The 18,716-nt window shown below is 43.9% G+C and overlaps 1 pseudogene; it reads right to left on the minus strand.

The window, feature by feature from the left end:
- Nucleotides 1-7,119: 7,119 nt before the first annotated feature.
- The window catches only part of LOC134402415 (cytochrome P450 2J5-like), a 45,928-nt pseudogene continuing 34,331 nt past the window's right edge, over nt 7,120-18,716 (minus strand).

Raw genomic sequence — 18,716 nt, forward strand, 5'->3', positions numbered from 1 at the left:
TCTCTCTTGGAGGACTCTCTTTCTCTCACACTAGTCGCCCAGAGGGTCGGGGTGCTGGTGTGGGTCTTTTATTATCTAGTTTGTGCCAGTTCCAGCCTCTTTCCATTCCACCTTCACATTGCTTCTCCTCCTTTGAGGTACATGTGGTGAGGCTCTTCGCTCCACTGCGACTGCGGGTTGCAGTTCTGTACCGCCCCCCAGGCTCGTCCTCAAAATTTATCTCTGATTTTGATTCATGGCTGTCCTTTTTCCTCTCTGATAACTGTCCTACTCTTATCTTGGGTGATTTCAACATTCATGTGGATGACCCTCAAGATGCTGCAGCTCTACGATTTCGCTCATTATCTTCCTCTTATGATCTTAAGCTTTGGTCTGATGCACCCACACATTCCCTTGGACACTGTCTGGATCTTGTTCTCACTCGGAATTGCTCTGTGTTGGACTTTTCTACTGCTGTCAGATCATCACCTAGTTTCTTTCAATATTACTCATAATCCTCCTCCTTCACGTCCCGCTTCTCGCTCTTGTCGTGACTTGCAATCTATCAATTATGAGGCTTTTTCCCAGTCTCTAGCCTCCTCCCTTCCTTCTGTCTGTTCGGCTGTCTCCTTGGACTCAGCTGTCTCCTTCTTTAATTCCTCCTTATCTTCAACTCTTGATAATCTTGCTCCATCTACAACTCGGATAGCTCGCCCTTCTCAACCCCAACCGTGGCTCACCTCTTCCCTCCGCTACCTTCGCTCTTGTTCCCGGGCAGCTGAACGCCTTTGGCGTAAGACCAGGGACCGGGCAGACTTTGTCCATTACAAATTTGTACTCTCCTCTTTCTCTTCTGCCATCTCACTGGCCAAACAGCAGTACTACTCAACGCTGATCCAATCAAATGCTAGGCATCCTCAGCGGCTCTTTGCGTCCTTCAATTCTCTTCTGAAGCCTAATCCGCCATCTCTCCCCGCCTCTCTGTCTGCTAATAACTTTGCCTCTTTTTTCAATGCTAAAATCCAAACTATCCGCTCTGATCTGGCCAGCTCTGCTCCTCTTCCAGTTCCTGTTCCTCATCTGTCAGCTCCTCCTGCAAATTTCTCTGCGTTTTCTTCGGTCTCTGCGGATGAACTGTCTACAATACTGCGCTCTTCGAAGCCTTCCACTTGTTCTCGTGATCCGATTCCTTCTCGCGTCTTTATTAATCTTATTCCTGCTATCCTCCCTTCCTTGCTACATATTATTAATCTTTCTCTGTCCTCTGGTTCATTTCCTTCTGCTTTTAAACATGCTACAGTCTCTCCCATTCTCAAGAAACCTACTCTTGATAGGCTATCTCTATCTAACTACCGACCTGTCTCTTTGTTGCCGTTTGTTTCAAAGATCCTGGAGAGTGCGGTCTACTCTCGCTGTCTTGACTTTCTTTCTAGTAACTCTGCTTTGGATCCATTTCAATCTGGATTCCGTCCTCTGCATTCCACCGAAACAGCCCTTACTAAGATCACCAATGATCTCCTTACTGCCAAGTCTAAAGGCCATTATTCCGTTCTTATTCTCCTTGATCTAACTGCAGCCTTTGACACGGTTGATCATGATCTTCTCTTAGATTCCCTTCATGACCTTGGATTTTGTGGCTCTGTCTATAACTGGTTTGCCTCCTATCTAGCGGGTCGCTCTTTCAGCGTGTTGGCTAATGGCAGCTCGTCTTCCTCCTTTCCCCTTTCAGTAGGGGTTCCGCAAGGCTCGGTGCTTGGCCCGTTGTTGTTTTCTTTATACATGTTGCCCTTGGGTAATCTTATTCAATGTCATGGCCTCCAATATCATCTGTATGCCGATGATACACAATTATATCTTTCTTCTCCGGATCTTTCTCCTGATGTTCACGATCGTATCTCGGCATGTCTCTCAGATATCTCAGCTTGGTTGCTTCATCGTCGTTTGAAATTTAATATGGCAAAGACTGAATTGCTTGTTTTTCCTCCTAAACCTTCTCCTCATCTCTCATTCTCTCTTACTGTCAATAATGTTACGCTTACTCCAGTCAAGGAAGCTCGTAGTCTTGGCTTTAAATTTGATTCCTCGCTCTCCTTTATTCCTCATATTGAGGCAGTAGCTAAATCCTGTCGTTTTTTCCTGTATAATATTGCCAGGATTCGATCATTTTTGTCTGTCTCTTCTGCCAAGACTCTTGTTCATGCATTGGTTATTTCTCGGTTGGACTACTGCAACCTTCTTCTCTCTGGCCTTCCTTCTTCTCACATCAGTCCATTGGTTTCTGTCCACCACTCTGCCGCGAAGATCATCTTCTTGGCTCGCCGCTCTGACCATGTTACTCCACTTCTGAAATCTCTTCATTGGCTTCCAATTCACTTCAGAATCCAATACAAACTTCTCCTGTTGACCTACAAAGCTTTTCACGGTCTAGCTCCTTCCTATCTCTCCTCTCTCATCTCACACTATTGCCCCGCTCGTGCTCTTCGCTCCTCTGATGCCATGTTTCTCGCCTGCCCGAGGGTCTCTACTTCCCTTGCTCGGCTTCGTCCATTTTCTTCTGCTGCCCCTTATGCCTGGAACGCTCTTCCAGAACATTTGAGAACTACAAGTTCAACCGCAGCTTTTAAAGCTCAGCTAAAAACTTTTCTTTTTCCTAAAGCTTTTAAAACTTGATTTTGTCATGATCAACCGTGTCAAAGGCTGCAGTTAGATCAAGGAGAATAAGAACGGAATAATGGCCTTTAGACTTGGCAGTAAGGAGATCATTGGTGATCTTAGTAAGGGCTGTTTCGGTGGAATGCAGAGGACGGAATCCAGATTGAAATGGATCCAAAGCAGAGTTACTAGAAAGAAAGTCAAGACAGCGAGAGTAGACCGCACGCTCCAGGATCTTTGAAACAAACGGCAACAAAGAGACAGGTCGGTAGTTAGATAGAGATAGCCTATCAAGAGTAGGTTTCTTGAGAATGGGAGAGACTGTAGCATGTTTAAAAGCAGAAGGAAATGAACCAGAGGACAGAGAAAGATTAATAATATGTAGCAAGGAAGGGAGGATAGCAGGAATAAGATTAATAAAGACGCGAGAAGGAATCGGATCACGAGAACAAGTGGAAGGCTTCGAAGAGCGCAGTATTGTAGACAGTTCATCCGCAGAGACCGAAGGAAATGCAGAGAAATTTGCAGGAGGAGCTGACAGATGAGGAACAGGAACTGGAAGAGGAGCAGAGCTGGCCAGATCAGAGCGGATAGTTTGGATTTTAGCATTGAAAAAAGAGGCAAAGTTATTAGCAGACAGAGAGGCGGGGAGAGATGGCGGATTAGGCTTCAGAAGAGAATTGAAGGACGCAAAGAGCCGCTGAGGATGCCTAGCATTTGATTGGATCAGCATTGAGTAGTACTGCTGTTTGGCCAGTGAGATGGCAGAAGAGAAAGAGGAGAGTACAAATTTGTAATGGACAAAGTCTGCCCGGTCCCTGGTCTTACGCCAAAGGCGTTCAGCTGCCCGGGAACAAGAGCGAAGGTAGCGGAGGGAAGAGGTGAGCCACGGTTGGGGTTGAGAAGGGCGAGCTATCCGAGTTGTAGATGGAGCAAGATTATCAAGAGTTGATACAACTCAGAATTGTGCTACTGATCAGGAGGAGGGTTAAGGGGTCTTTTTAGCATGACTTGCCCTTGCCCATTGAAAACAAGCATGACCTAGGTGGCTCTTTTTCCTAGCTCCTGATTGGCTGGGATTGCACAACTCTGTTTCTGCCCTCAGAGGGTTTGCCTGTAACTCTGTGAGTGTTTGTAACTATGTTTTCTGCCCAGAGAGGGTGGGAGACTCTGTGAAAAACTTGAGCTTTCTTTTCTTGTATTGTTTTATTCATTGCTATTTCCCCTACCCCAATTCCCCTCAATTAATCCTTTTGCTTGCTTCACAAACTAGTTGGGTTTCCTGACTGTCCCAGCCTGATCAACTGAGCTGCTTTTGGGGTTATTTAAATCCCCTTTTCACACCTTGTCTATCTCTTTCCTCATTCCCTCCTTCTGTTAGAGCTTTTCTACAGGAGGCTGTGAATTGGTTAATCCACTGTATTGACATTCTCATTCACTGCAGAATCGAGGTCCAAGAACTACCTGAGGAGTGTTTCCTTCCTTGCTATCCCACCACATAACTTCTAGGTGGCGCTATAGAAGAGTGTAATAGTGCAAATACACAAGGGGGGAAGCATTTTCTTTCATATTCACAAATGATACTGCTTTTTCCCTGCTCTAAAAAAATCTCTCCAGAAGTGCTGTTTAAAAAAAGAAGAAGCAAAACATTTGTCATGACATTGGCCAGATCTATACCTTGTGTCAAATCATTGTGATCCCACCATGGTAACACTATATCCCTCTTGTGTATTTATACTTTGTGGGATACACAATGACATTTGTTTTGGTATTATGGATAATGTGGAGTAAAACATAGGAAATAACTCTATGAAAGCAGAATACGGAAAGTGTAATCACCCCAACAGTTATCAGTGCACTTCAAGACTGCTATAAAGCACTAGTTTAGATCTAGCCCTGTTTTAAAGAACTCATAAACAACCATGAGTAGGGAATAATGAGTGAACAATGAATGCCTCATGTAGAAGAGTGAAAGCGAGCTGCACGGACGTACAATGTCCCTGGGGTGCACTGACACTTGCAGTTGGGAGAGAAGTGCTACTTCCCTTGCTCGGCTCCGTCCATTTTCTTCCACTGCCCCTTACGCCTGGAACGCTCTTCCAGAACATTTGAGAACTACAAGTTCAACCGCAGCTTTTAAAGCTCAACTAAAAACTTTTCTTTTTCCTAAAGCTTTTAAAACTTGATGTTGGGCAGACTTTATACTGTTAGTTTTACCCTACCCTGTGCCTGCTTACCCTACCCTGTGCCTGTTCACATTCTCTTCCCCTCCTTATTGTTTTACTATGATTTTATTAGATTCTAAGCCTATGCGGCAGAGTCTTGCTATTTACTGTTTTACTCTGTACAGCACCATGTACATTGATGGTGCTATATAAATAAATAATAATAATAATAATAATAATAATAATAATAATAATAAGTGGATGGATTGTAAAGCCTGTCAGCATACTACGTGGGGAAAGCTCAGAACTAAACAGTTATGCATAAACAGCAAACTGGATATAGGTGATAAGGATTTATTTAGCAACCAATTGCAGCACAAGTCTGTTTCAAGTTCTGAGAGGGGCCCATCTATATGAGGAATTCACTGTGATGCTACTGCACCTCATATATAGGCATGACACAAGACATTACGTCCAATCTGTATTAGCCTTGGTCATAAAAACTGTATTTTCACAAATTCCTTTTGTGATGGATTTTCCTTTTACTGTGGCTTCCCTGCGTCTCAAATTCAGTGTATCCTAAACTTGCAGTACTACTCCGAGGAGAGGCGGGGTGCCTTCAGTACTGTGAGAAAAAATGGAAAGTGTTTAAGCATGTTTGCTATCCAGTACCTGTGGAGATGTGTATCTGTGAATAACACACACACACACACATACACACTTCTGCTGGCTTCCCTCCTGCTGTTTTTCTCCGCCCAGTGTACTGAAGAGTTAGTGCAATGAGAAATGCAGCATGTTGCTTTTGCAATGACTCTTGAAAAACAGCAACACCTCTGCTCCTTCACATGATCACGTCTGCCCATAAGTTACGGAATGTGAAAAAGGGGGCGCAGGGAGGGAAGAAGCCGGACCGAGGACAGCTCACCTATTCTGACAATGCTGCTTCCCCTCCCCCTGCCTTTCAAACAATAAAGACAGAACGTCTTTTCAAGCCTTCCCAATTCTCTCCTTTGTCCATTTTAATTTCTTTCCCTTAACTGACATGTGTTGATATACAGGTCTACTCAGATGTAAATCACATTGTCTTTAATGAGCCTTACTCCTGAGAAAGTCAGTGTATTGCTTTTGGGATGATGTTTAAAAACAACAACTCCACTCCTTTGCATCATCACACCTACAAATAAGCTTAATTAATGTGAAAAAGAAAAATGAAGGAAACTTGTTGATGTTCTGAGACTCTACCAACATAGCCAATTTAATGTCATTTAGGGTTACATTTCTTTCACAAAAGCAATATTTATATCAAGTCTTCACTGGATTAATTGGCTACGTGGACCACAGGAAGAGGACCTTCTCTTCTGCTGCTCCCAAACTGTGGAATAGCCTGCCAGAGGAGACTCGTAAGAGACTCGTCAGCTTGACAAGGCTTTATCACACCAGCGTTATACTGTGCAATCACTGCAAATTGCATGCAAAGGACTCCAGTTCATAATCTGCTTTTATTGTGAAGTACTCCCATGTATCCTGCTTTAATGGTGCTTCAAAACAAAAAGATTTGCTCTATTTAGCCCCTGCTTTCTGACTGTATCTTCCGAGCCGCCGCTGGGGCACAGGAGCAGGATTTTAAAGAAATGCTTACATCTGCATAAGCTTTAAAGATAAAGACACCAAAATTGGCACATTAATAGATATTAGGGAGCGCTTTAAGCATACCAAATTTGAATTGAATTGGATCATCCGTTGATTTTTTATGATTTTTTTACATTTCCCCCCTTCCACTCACTTCCTGGTATGCAAAGGATCGCTGCCTCCTGGTAGCAAAAACAACAACAACAGTGAAAGCTTAGCACTACGGGGATAAACCAAAGGAAGCAGGCATGTGTGATAAAGCTCACAGTCTTTTAGCACTCAAGAAGGCTGTCAAGACTGATCTCTTCCGTCAGGCCTATCCAGTAGAATTTTAGGCTATTTTAGTATGTTTTAGGATGTTTTTAGGATGTTTTTAAACAGTGTATACCGTGTTTTTAATCAGTATTTTATGTGTTTCATGCTTGTTGTTGCTCCCTGCCTCGATCCAATTGGAGAGGCGGGTAAGAAATATATTATTATTATTATTATTATTATTATTATTATTATTATTATTATTATTATGATGTTGCATCAGTGTCAGAAGACGCCTCTGTGTAGATTGGGCCACAGAGTGGAGAAGTACTAGGACAGAATGGACTCAGCAATTCAAAGCAGAGCATCAGATTAAGTGGTAAGTAACGAGGGGGGGAATTTACAACACTAAATAAAACACCGTTAATTATTTGTATGCATTTTACAATGAGCTTCAACGGGGAACAGCACAGATTTTATAAGGATGGGGATGTGTTGTCAATCCAACTATTGGTTCTTGATTGAGTTCCTTCACTCCTTCTGGCAACTGGAACCTGAAGGCCCTCAGCAGGCTGGTCAAGAAGATGAAGAGCTCGACGCTCGCCAGCTGCTCCCCTAAACACACCCGAGCCCCTGCGGAGAAAATAAGGGAAAGGCAGCAAGTGAGTTAATATCCAGAGCATATATAAAGGAACAAGAGTTGGTATGCCCTCCCTCCCTCCCTCCCTCCCTCCCTCCCTCCCTCAAAACTGCTACAACTGCCTTTGGCACACCTCATCTTTACCCTGTTGGATGGCACCCCTCAGGAAGGAGTGGCTTTTGCTCAAGGATGCAGCGCAGATGACTCTGACTGTAAACCGTTTCAAAGCAGGCAAAACTAGTGGAAGTCTTTAGACATGGAAACAATCAGGGCTGCTTTCCACTCCACTGCCCCAGGCTGTGCAAAGTCAATAGCTCATAGGGGATCATCAAACACAACCTTGGCCACTACTGGCAACTGGCCAGCCCAGCAAGGGGCTTATGTCACAGATTCACAAAGAAAGAGAGGGAGAGAGACACAGAAAGGGAGGGAGAAAAGCCTGGCGGTGTCTGATTGTTTTGGGCTTCCACTCCTGCCTTCTACAGGAAGACTTCTGCATTCACTTCTGCTGCTGGTTTGTTTTTAAAGTCTTCAGCAGCTCTGTAGCGCTATCCACAATTCATGAAGGTTTGAAATGGCCACTGCTTTGGAAGGGTGACAGAATGAGGGAGTTATATAGTTTAGCATGCAGAAAGACTCAGGAACTGTAGACAGCATCTCCAATTAAAGGATGGGGACCACAGGTAATGAAACCGAGAAAGAGTCCTTAGTTAGACAGGGCAAAATGCTGGGGCGATCCCTGGGATTGTCCCTGTGCATCCACATGACGCACAGGGCATCCTGGGATCAGAGAGGGATGATCCCTTCCTTGCTTCGGGATCTTGCCCTCCACTTTAGGCCTGTTTTTTCCATGGTCGCAGGCTGAGCCCGAGACTGTGGAACATGTGGCCAGGTGTCATGGTTTATCCTGGCTCCTCATGGTTCCCTGTAAGGAGTCGGGACCCACGCACAAGACGTAGAGCTCCTCAGGAGGAGGACAGGCGGGCAGAGAGCCAGGCAGAGATAAGCCATAGATCTAGTATGGGGGAGTCAGTCCCGGCAGATGCCCCACCACAGCAGCACCCTGGGGGGAAGGCAGGCAGGCAGGCAGGCAGGCAGCAGACATTTCTGGGGGCACAAGGAAGTGAGCAAAGGATAGTTTCAAAGCCAGTAATGCAAACCATCCCTGTGAGGCGGGACCAGCACAGAGAGATGCCTTTTCTTTTGCATCCCATAACTAGGAGGCTAGGAGGATAAGAGTAAGGTTTTGTGATCCTTGCTTCAGAGTTGATTGACTGCACTGTGATCACAGCCATTATTAAACAACAACAACAACAACAACAACAACAACAGTAACGTTAATAATAGCAGTGCTAATTAATATTAATAGCAATAATAACAACAACAACAACAACAACAATAAGGAGTTGAACCACAATGAAAGCCTGCCTGACTTCACTGAAGAGGAAAAGCCAGGAGAGCTTGGGCTATGGGGTGTAAATATATAATGGAATAAATAGATAAATAAACAAAGGAGGGGTGGAATTAAAAGCAGCAGTATTGCTGAATAAACAACAAGAAGATTTTTTTTTAAAAGGCTATGTCTGTCTTTTACCAGTAAGAGGAAAGTGGACGTGCCCAGGGGGAGGGGGATATGCCAGTTTTTGACTGGCCCTAAGTAAGTACCAGTGTTTCAGAAGCTACCTGTCACTTCAACTCATGACAGGCATTAGTCTCCACTGGTTACTCTTTGGAGGGCTCTGATGACCCTCCAAGGGTGGGAGAGTGTGTGTGCATTGGGCACGTCCACATGCCCTAGGGGACCTCATCCCCTTGCACCACATCTATTCAGTTGTTCACCAAGGTTAGGGTGGGTAGCAGTGCTATGTTTCCTATCTGTTATTTATTTGCTTAGTATATGACTTCAGGTTGTGTTTGTGCATTTGGTGAGGCTACTGTTTTAAAAAACACTGGGAAAAGTCCATTCAGACTAAGAAAGAGAGGTTTCCCAGTATCCCAAGTTACTTAGTATCCCATTTTGCCTATCCCCTCCTCCAACTTTGGGATTGGAGGATGCTTCATCATGTGATCATGACTGGGAGTTGAATCTACCTCTCAGCACTTCAAAAAGGTACCTCTCCCACTTTTTTTACCCTATTTTTCCAAAAATTATAGCAAGCGAACCGCACCACGCAGAGTGCTGAGAGTAGGCTCAAAATGACTCCCAGCCACGACTCTCCAAGAACACGAAATTTCAGAAAGATAGCTTTAAAATCAACACAGTTATCCCCTAATCTTTTCTGCAATGCAATCCTATGGGCAAAAAAACACAAAATGGCGGGCGGATCACTCTGCAAAAAGAGAAGCGCTCCGCCTATGGCCACTTCTCTTCACCAGGACCCTGGTTCGCTTCTACTCCACCTCTGGGCAAGGCGGATCAGGCCAATTCACTTCTGATTCTCCACTCCGAGGAGAAGCGGAGCACATCCCTAGCGTTTACCTGCAACAAGTGCAAGCTGGTGGCACTTTTGGAAGAAAAAGTGAGAGGACTTGAGTGGCGAGTGTCCACCCTCCCAAGAATAAGAAAAGAGGAGGAGTTCTTAGACCCAACGGTGGAACTGCAACAGCAACAAGAAGCACATGAGATTGAAGAGCAACAGCCAGCTGAAGCAGTAGTGGAGTATGCTGAGGGGAGGAAAGCCAATGAAGAGGAAACTCTCTGGAAAAGAGTGACAGTTAGGAGCAGAAGAACTAGAAGGCATTCTGCACCGGTGGAACCATTAGAGTTAAGCAACCGCTTTCAGCTTCTGGAGGATGAGACTGATGGACAGATTGCAGAGGACGAAGTACAGGAGACACCGTGCATCAGTGAACAAGATGCAGAAGGTAGGTCAACCAAGAAGAAGAGAAGAGTAGTCATTGTGGGAGACTCCCTGCTGTGTGGATTGAAACCCAAGTATGTCATGAAGACCCATGGACTCGCCAGGTGTGCTGTCTCCCTGGATAGAGATGTGACTGAAGGGTTGCTGAAGCTCATAAAGCCCACGGACACATACCCCTTTCTTCTCATCCATGTGGGAACAAATGATGTCGCCAAGCAGAGCTACGAAGAAATCATTTCAGACTTTGAAGCTCTGGGAAGGAAACTGAAGAACTTTGGGGCCCAGGTAGTTTTCTCATCCATCCTCCCAGTTCTTGGAAGAGGATTAGAAAGGGAAAGAAAAATACTCCAGATGAACGACTGGCTACAAAGGTGGTGCCGACGTGAGAGTTTTGGATTCTGGGACCACGGGCTACGCTACTTGGAACATGGACTGCTGGCAAGGGATGGGTTGCACCTCACAAGGGCTGGAAAGAATGTGTTCAGCCACAGCATGAAGAACTTGATCAGGAGGGCTTTAAACTGAATCTTACGGGGGCAGGAGACGTAAACTTAGAGGTAACAATGAATGAAGGCCAATGCACCACAGTACAGAGAATAGCTCCAATAGTGCCCCCAAATAGTGTCCGCAACAATGTAGGAACAAAGCCAGACTATAAAACACATGGTCTTCGATGTCTACGTACTAATGCCCGGAGCATGGGAAACAAACAGAATGCATTTGATGAAGGAAAATACGACTTGATAGGTATAATTGAAACTTGGTGGGATGACTCCCATGACTGGAATATAGCAATTGAAGGATATAACTTGTTCAAAAAGAACAGAAGAAATAGAAAGGGAGGTAGCATTGCACTATATGTTAAAAATACCTATCCCTGCACAGAAATACAGGCGGATCAGACTGGGAGCCCCATCGAGAACATCTGGATTAAAATAAATGGGGCAAGGAATAAAAAGAACATGATAATTGGAGTCTACTACCGACCACCCAATCAAGGAGAAGACGAGGATGAAACTTTTGAGAAACAAATTGCCAGTGTTTCAAGGAAGTGTGATGTAGTAGTGATGGGGGACTTCAATTACTCTGATATCTGTTGGGAGACCATTACTGCCAAAAGCGGCCCTTCCAAGAAATTCCTGACATGTGTGGGTTATAACTTTCTCCTACAGAAAGTGGTGGAAGGAACTAGAGGATCAGCAAACCTTGACTTGATATTGACCAATAGGGATGACTTAGTGGAAAAAGTGGCAGTTACGGGAACTCTGGGGGAAAGTGACCACGTCATACTTGAATTCTTGATTATGAAGGAGACAAAAGTTGAGTGTAGGCATACACGTACTCTGGATTTTAGGAAAGCTGATTTTAATAAACTCGGAACTATGATAAGTAAGGTCCCATGGCAAGTGAGCCTAATGAGAAAAGGAGTGCAGGATAGGTGGAAGTATTTAAAAAAGGAAATTTTAAAGGCACAGTTACAAACAATTCCAACAAGGAGAAAAGATAGAAGACAACAGAGGAAACCAATGTGGCTCCACAAAAAGCTTAGGGACGACCTGAAAACAAAAAAGGATACATATAGGAAGTGGAAGGAAGGCCAGGCTACAAAAGAAGAGTACAGACAAGTGGCGCAGAAGTGCCGAAATGGCGTCAGGAAGGCTAAAGCTGTGAATGAGCTGAGATTAGCGAGGGATGCTAAAAACAATAAAAAGGCTTTCTTCAGATATGTGAGTAGTAAAAGACAGAGGAAAGAAATGGTGGTTCAACTGCTTAATAAGGATGGCAAATTGATAACAGACGACAAAGAAAAGGCTGAAGTGCTCAATTCCTACTTTGCCTCAGTCTTCTCCCAAAAGCAGGTCTATGACTCCCTTGGAAAAAATGAAGCAGAAGTTGAGGGGGCAGGATTGCAGTTTGAGATTGATAAACAAATGGTCAAAGAACACCTAATTTCCTTGAATGAGTTCAAATCTCCAGGGCCCGATGAACTGCATCCAAGAGTAATGAAGGAGCTAGCGAAAGAACTCTCAGAACCTTTGTCTATTATCTTTGCAAAATCATGGAAGACGGGTGAGGTGCCGGACAACTGGAGGAGGGCTAACGTTGTCCCTATCTTCAAAAAGGGCAAAAAGGAGGAACCTGGGAACTACAGACCGGTCAGTCTGACATCCATCCCTGGGAAAATTCTGGAGCAGATTATAAAGAAGTCAATCTGTAAACACCTTGAAATCAATGCAGTGATTAATCCAGTATCAGCCCAGCCCAAAGGCTTGGGAGGAGGCGGGCTGTTGCGAGGGAGAGGAGCAGAATGAAGGCATCTGCTGTGGCACGAAACACAGATCATGTGGTGTAGGGTGAGGCTGTGCCTATAAAAGGAAGCCTGCCCGAGGCATCAGCCTCTTTCCATTTTGGCTGTTTAAAGAAAAAGCAGGTCTGGTTTCTTCTAGAAGAACAAGCCTATGGGACTGGAGTGTGAGGAGCGGAACGAGCAGAGCATTCAATTGGCATAACCGGACGGCCTGCTCCTCAGGGGCTATGCGGCTCCAGTACCAGGATATGGTTTGCCTTTGGAGACCATCCTGTCTTCACCTACTCGATGACCCTTATAGCAGTGGGCGGGGGCAGTCTCCCCACATTTACAAAGTGTCACATAAGGAAGGAGCCGGATTTCCCGACTCCTTGCTTTGGAGAATGGCTTGCCCATAAGCCAGGCAAGTGGCCTGAGAGAAGGACTTAATTTCCACACTTTCACATGCAGATCCAGGGAGGGATTATTATTATTATTATTATTATTATTATTATTATTATTATTATTATTATTATTTATATAGCACCATCAATGTATCTAATGATTAATAAAGAGGCCCTAGTTTAACCCAAGCTCTTGTGTCCGTGTCTTTATTCTATGCTTCCGCTTCCTCTTGCAACTAGAAGCCAACATGGATTTGTCAGGAACAAATCCTGTCAGACTAATTTGATCTCATTTTTTGATAGGATAACCTCCCTTGTGGACTGTGGGAATGCTGTGGATATCATATATCTTGACTTCAGCAAAGCTTTTGACAAAGTGCCCCATGATATTCTGATTAACAAACTAGCTAAAAGTGGGCTAGATGGAACAACGATTAGGTGGATTCACAGTTGGCTACAGAATCGGACTCAAAGAGTACTTATCAATGGAACCTTCTCAAACTGGGGAGAGGCAACGAGTGGGGTGCCGCAGGGCTCAGCCCTGGGCCCAGTGCTCTTCAACATTTTTATTAATGATTTGGATGAGGAGGTGCAGGGAACGCTGATCAAATTTGCAGATGACACAAAATTGGGTGGGATAGCTAATACCCTGGAAGACAGAAACAAACGTCAAAGTGATCTTGATAGGCTGGAGTGCTGGGCTGAAAACAACAGAATGAAATTTAATAGGGATAAATGCCAAGTTCTACATTTAGGGAATAGAAACTGAATGCACAGTTACAAGATGGGGGGATACTTGGCTCAGCAATGCTACAAACGAGAAGGATCTTGGAATTGTTGTAGATCACAAGCTGAATATGAGCCAACAGTGCAATATGGCTGCAAGAAAGGCCAATGCTATTTTGGGCTGCATTAATAGAATTATAGCTTCCAAATCACATGAGAGACTGGTTCCTCTCTATTGGGCACTGGTTAGGCCTTATCTAGAGTATTGCGTCCAGTTCTGGGCTCCACAATTCTAGAAGGACACAGACAAGTTGGAGCATGTTCAGAGGAGGGCAACCAGGATGATCAGGGGTCTGGAAACAAAGCCCTATGAAGAGAGACTGAAAGGACTGGGCATGTTTAGCCTGGAGAAGAGAAGATTGAGGGGAGACATGATAGCACTCTTCAAATACTTAAAAGGTTGTCACACAGAGGAGGGCCAAGATCTCTTCTCGATCCTCCCAGAGTGCAGGACATGGAATAACGGGCTCAAGTTAAAGGAAGCCAGATTCCAGCTGGACGTCAGGAAAAACTTCCTAACTGTTAGAGCAGTATGAGAATGGAATCAGTTACCTAGGGAGGTTGTGGGCTCTCCCACACTAGAGGCATTCAAGAGGCAGCTGGACAACCATCTGTCAGGGATGCTTTAGGGTGGATTCCTGCATTGAGCAGGAGGTTGGACTCGATGGCCTTGTAGGCCCCTTCCAACTCTGCTATTTTATTATTCTATGATTCTATCTTCCAACTATTTCACCAATGAAGCCACAGAACACTGAGGCGTTCCTCATGTTATATGGGAATGTTATTGTGTAATGATTGTTTTTCAAAGCCCAACACTATTGATGCAATCCTACTCAGAAGGAAGTGCTATTGCGTTCACATGGTTTCCTCTCACATAACTGTATATAGAATCATGGAGGAAGTATTCCTTTATTCTTAGAAATTGTCCTTAGAAATTGACACAACCTCACTCTCCTGAAAAATAAGCAAGTGGGATAGTTTTGTTTAAAACGCAGTTGAGACTTTGATTTCTGGCCTCGTTCAATTACATCTGATGAAAAGAACTGGGATTGTTTTAGGTTTTCCTGAAAGGTAGTCAGAAACGACTGAACGAATAAACAACAACAAAAAGTCAGTTTTTTAAACGTTTTTAGGAAGTTTTTTTAGGGAGTTTTTAACAATGTATATTATGTTTTAATTATTATGTAGTTTATCATTTATTATTGTTCCCCACCTTGATCAAAATGGAGAGGCGGGCAAGAAATAAATTATTATTATTATTATTATTATTATTATTATTATTATTATTATTATTATTATCTCCCAGAAACAACCCAGGAAACATGTCTATAAATCACCAGCAGGTTGGGCTTTCTTCATTTACCTGCACCAAATGCCAGAAATTCTTCTCTATCCACAAAATTTCCATCCTTGTCCAAAAAATGATTTGGGTTGAACTCTTCAGGAGACTCCCACTGTTCAGGGTCCAGAAGAACAGAGCGCAGATCTGGAAAAATCGTGGTCCCCTTGCAAAAACAAACAAACAAAACCAACCTGAACATATCATGGTTATTCCTCACCTTCACCATTTTTATTATTATTTATTTATTGCACTTATATACCGCTCCCATAGCCTGGGCTCTCTGGGCGGTTTACAGAAATTATAAAATTAAGATTAAAATGAGTATACAAAATTTAAAATTTCTAAAACATAGCACATACACACATAAAGTATTAAAAACCGTTAAAAAACTAAAACACGTGGGTAATTAAGAAGTGCCGCTATATGCCTGGGCAAAGAGGAAAGTCTTAACCTGGCGCCGGAAAGATAGCAGCGTTGGCGCCAGGCGAGCCTCGTCAGGGAGATCATTCCATAGTCTGGGGGCCACCACCGAAAAGGCCCTGTCCCTCGTTGCCACACTCCGAGCCTCTCTCGGAATAGGCACCCGGACGAGGACTCAGAGGAGGACCTTCAATATCATTGAGAGTTTCTCAAATATGCACACACACACACACACCTTTTTCTGGAAGAGGACACAGTGGGGATAGGTTGTTTGTACTTTGAATCCTTAGAAAAGAAACCCTAAGTATGTGAAGCCCCTTGCTCCTGGGGCATAGGATTGTGGCCATCACTATATTCCATACCTTAGGAATGAGAAAACCATTCATTTTCACATCCTTGGCACATTGTCTTGGGATCCCAAATAATAAGGCATATTTTGAACGCTGCGTCTCATGAATCACAGCATTAGTGTAGGGCAGTTTCTTTTTATCTTGGTAGCAGACTGAGCGTGATGAACCGAAAACATCTTCTATCTCCTTGTAGACTTTATCTGAAGAAAATGATGGAATGAAAACTTTATTTTGGATAGCATTTTGATTTCAGAAAGCTGAACACTCATTTATTCTAAATGAAATGATTCCATATGAGTCACTTACTGAATTCCAAATTACAATCAGTTTATTATTATAATATATATATATATCTCCAAGGTGCTTAAAATAGCATATTTATTTATTTATTCATTTGTTTATTTATAACATTTGTATTCTGCTCCTCATTTAGGGCAATTCTAGAGCAGTGAACAACAAGAGATAAAATGAATGAAGTATAGAAAAAAAATAAAACATTACATTAAAAGTATTCTTTAACAAGCAGAGTGTGAGAGTGGTCAAGCAAGGAAAACTTCCTGAAAAAGAGCTGTTTTTCAGGAGATGCCAAAAACAATACAGTGCTGATGCCTGCCTGAACTCCAGAGGCAGAGAGTTCCATAAGAAGGGAGCCACCACACTGAAGACTCTCCTCCTGGTGGACTCCAGTTGGGCTATAATCCATGTGGAACCACCAGAAGCAGGCCCTTCAGATGACCTCAGTGATTGGGAAGGCTAGTAAGGAAGAAGGCACTCTCTCTAGTATCCTGGTCCCAAGCTGTTCATAACTTTGTACCAAAACCTTAAACCTGGCCCAGTAACAAAGGAGTTGAATGCTGGAAAAGGGCATCTCCCAATAACAGCCACTGCTGCTGAGTTCTGCACTAATTCCAGCTTCTGGAGAAGCCTTAAGGGAGCAGCCTTAAGGGCAGCTTTTTGTGAACCGCCCAGAGAGCTTCGGTATAGAAATGTAATAAATAAATAAATAAGCTCCACATAGCGCACACTACAGGAATCCAGAGTTCAGATTACTTTAATAATAATAATAATAATAATAATAATAATAATAATAATAATGTTACCCTCCTCTCCCTCTGGATCAAGGTGGGGTACAACACAAATGCAAATAACATAAAATACATATAATTGATTAAAACTTATAAAACTAATATGTTATTAAAAGGAGCACGTTATTAAAGGGCATCTTAAAATTCAACTGGGTAGGCCTGCCAGAAGAGATCAGTTTTACAGTTTTCTAAAATTCCAGAAGACTGTTAAGTTGACGAATCTCTCCCGGCACAGTACCACTCTGGCCAAGCTAACCCTGTCCAGGACAGGCTGTAGCTACGGAACCAGTCAAAGCTGATCACAGGCACCACAAGCTGCCTCGGCCACTTGGGCCTCCAGCAACAGTAGTGGATCTAAGAGTACCCCCAAACTTCAGACCTGATCTTTCAGAGGAGGTGCAACCCCATCCATAACAGGCAACCTACCTAGGGAGGTTGTGGGCTCTCCCACACTAGAGGCCTTCAAGTGGCAGCTGGACAACCATCTGTCAGGGATACTTTAGGGTAGATTCCTGCATTGAGCAGGGGGTTGGACTCGATGGCCTTGTAGGCCCCTTCCAACTCTGCTATTCTATGATTCTATGATCTCCCAGATCTCCCATCTTGCCAGATTCCCTCTTTGCTTCAGTTTTGGGGCCCTTAGCCAGCCCATTATTGCTTCTAGGCGCTGATCCAGGACTTTCACAGCCTCCCCCAAGTCAAATGTCAGAGGGAGATAGAGCTGTGTGTCATCAGCCTACTGATGGCACTTAGTTCCAAATCCCCTACTCATATAGATGTGGAACAACATTGGGGACAGCATGGTACCCTGTGGAACCCCATAGCTCAATTGCAAAGGGGCTGAGGAATGGTCATGCCATGTTACTCTCTGAAATCAGCCCCAAAGTTAGTACCAGAACCATTGTAACACAGTGTGGAGTCTATCCAAGAGGATACCATGGTTGATGGTATCAAAAACCGATGAGAGACCGAGCAAAATTAACAGGGTTGCACTCCCCATGTCCCTGTCTCGATAAAGGTCACCCATGATTCTCTCCAGCACTTAATCCACTCACAGATATTTATTCTACATATTATTCAGCAAAAGTTAATAAAAGCCACAAACCCAAGGCATAAAACATCTAGCAAAGACAATTCTAAAATCTCATCACAATTTCAGCTGAAAATCTAGAACATTTGAATAAAACATGATCAGGGAAAGGACACAGAAAACAAGCAATTTTGGGGGGACTTCCTAAATGCTTGCTTGTAATGATGGAACCTGACTGACCCCCGAGGGCAACTCATTCCAGACGGCCCTCTCTTGTGCATTTCCCCACCTAATTTCCCTTATTGGGAAAGTAAGAACAGCTTCCTTTGCTGATCTTACTAAATTCCAAATTCAAGTAAATTGGTCTCATTTGGCTTAAAGCTCTGAAGGTCAAAACCATGGCCATTGCTAGACCTAAGGTCTATCCCTGTATCGTCCAGGGGTCAAACCTGTTCATCTAGGTGACACACAGGGGATCCAGTGCTCAGGCAGGGGCGAACCCTGGATGATCCCAGGATAAACCTAAGGTCTAGCTGTGGCCCATGACTTTAAATTAGGTTAGCAAATGCACCAGTAACCAGCTCTGCTGGTGCAGTATAGGTTTTACGTAATCTGATCACCTCTGCTAATAACATCAAGGCCATCAGTAAAGCTATGGAGGCAGTTGGACCTCTAGATAACAACCAGGGATGGTGCAAGCAGTTGACTGGATCCAGGAGTCTGGCAGACACACACACACACGTCTGCCACCCTGAACCCAGTTCGGCACTCCTGACATGAGCGCAGACCCCAGCCCAAGTGCTTGCAATTTCAGTGCATGGATGGGTGGCTGCC

This window comes from Elgaria multicarinata, chromosome 8, assembly GCF_023053635.1.
Source record: "Elgaria multicarinata webbii isolate HBS135686 ecotype San Diego chromosome 8, rElgMul1.1.pri, whole genome shotgun sequence".
Taxonomy (NCBI): Eukaryota; Metazoa; Chordata; class Lepidosauria; order Squamata; family Anguidae; genus Elgaria; species Elgaria multicarinata.